Genomic DNA, 2048 nt, shown 5'->3' with positions numbered 1-2048 from the left:
ACAATGTGCACATGCACTTTTTACGGCCTAGCTAGATCTATGTATGTTCGTGGTGTTGCATATGTTTGTGGTGTTGCATATGTGTTTGTGTTTGGAGGTGTACCGGTATTTGATATGTGATAGTTGCCAATATTTTGCCGGAATGTTGATTCATTTCCGTTTCGGCGAGAATTTTGGCATTAAGCATTCTTTTTGGTCCTATTTTTAGGGAAAGTCATGCCAAATTTTTGTTTGGTTCTAAAATATCGTTTTGCTCTACCCCGCAGGCGACCATGGTCCGCACGATGACCGAAGGCATCGTGAATAGGTTTTTGAGGTCCGCGAAGGCCGAGATGCTTCAAAAGAACGAGACGGAGATAAGATGTCCGTGTCGAAGATGCAAGCTGAAGAGCCTTATTGCGGACCCGGATTCCGGGCAGGTGCGGGACCACCTGCTGTTGCGTGGTTTCATGGATGGCTATCAGTGGCAAGGTGATGAAGATGACTACGAAGTCGTCCATGCGGGCCGGGCAAGAAATGAGGAAGGGCAGCAAGACAACCACCGCGGCTCGGGCGGGCGAGAAGACGAAGAATCCCCAGGAGATGATCACGACTGTGATGCTGTACACAGTCATCATGTAGAAGATGCAGGACATGATGATGAGGAAGATGCCGGAGCAGGCGACGGGCATGATCATGAAGATGATGATGCCGGCGGAGCAGACGACGCTGGACCATCGATGGGCTGGGTGCAGGACCCTCATATTCAAGAGCTGCTTCTCAAGCAGACGGATAACGCAAGAGCTGCCGCCCGAGAGAAAGCCAAGATGGATCAACTTGAGTTAGACACGGTTACTCCATTGTATGAAGGATGCAGGCCCGAGGATACCCGCCTGAAAGTAACGCTCATGGCCCTGGAGATGAAGGTAAAACACAAAATGACCGACGCATGCTTCGACGAGAACATGTCATTCTGGCACGAACGTCTTCCCAAGGGGAACAAGTGCCCGACCAGTTTGGAGGAGGCGAAGAAAATCGTGTGTCCTCTGGATTTACCGCACGTGAAATACCATGTGTGCATGAACAATTGCATCATTTATCGGGACGAGCACGCGGAGTCTACAATATGTCCGGTGTGCGGTGTCACTCGATACAAGAAGAGGAAGAAAGCTCCTCGAAAAGTGGTGTGGTACTTTCCGATCACTCCTCGTCTACAGCGGTATTTCGCGGATGCTAAGGTAGCAAAGCTCCTACGTTGGCACGCGGATAGGGAGGAGAAGAAGCGAGAAGATGACGCAAATGATCCGGAGATAGATAAAAAAGACAAGATGCTGAGTCACCCTAAGGATGCGAGCCAGTGGCAAGCATTGAACTTCGAATACCCAGAATTTGGGAACGATCCAAGGAACATCATGCTGGGCGCAAGCACCGATGGAGTCAATCCGTTTGGCAGCCAGAGAAGCACACATAGCACCTGGCCTGTGTTTGTGTGGATGTACAACCTTCCCCCCTGGTTGTGCATGAAGAGGAAGTACATTCACATGAGTATGCTAATTGAAGGGCCAAAACAACCAGGGAACGACATCAATCTGTATCTGGGGCTGCTGAAAGAGGAGCTTGACACTCTGTGGAAAACGCCAGCCAATACGTGGGACGCCGCAGAGAAAGAATATTTCCCTATGAGAGCCGCACTGCTCACGACGGTGCACGACTATCTCGGTTACGGATATCTTGCGGGGCAGGTAGTCCACGGATTTTCTGGATGCGTAAGGTGCATGGATGACACAACGTATCGCCAGCTAGATAGAGATCCCGGGTCTTCGAAAACCGTGTTCATGGGACATCGAAGGTGGCTTCGCGACGATGACCCGTGGAGGAAACGCAAGGATCTGTTCGATGGTGAAACCGAACCCCAAAAACGCCCGTGTACGAGGAGCGGCGAGGAAATAGACAAGCTGTTGAAAAATTGGAAAGACTGCCCACTGCCGGGAAAGAAGCAAAAGGCGCCAGAGCCGGGAAAGAAGCGAAAGGCGCCAGAGCCGCTGCTGAAGGTATGGAAAACGAGGTCT

This window comes from Triticum aestivum, chromosome 7B, assembly GCF_018294505.1.
Source record: "Triticum aestivum cultivar Chinese Spring chromosome 7B, IWGSC CS RefSeq v2.1, whole genome shotgun sequence".
Classification (NCBI taxonomy): Eukaryota; Viridiplantae; Streptophyta; class Magnoliopsida; order Poales; family Poaceae; genus Triticum; species Triticum aestivum.
Note: the sequence above shows the minus strand (reverse complement) of the source record.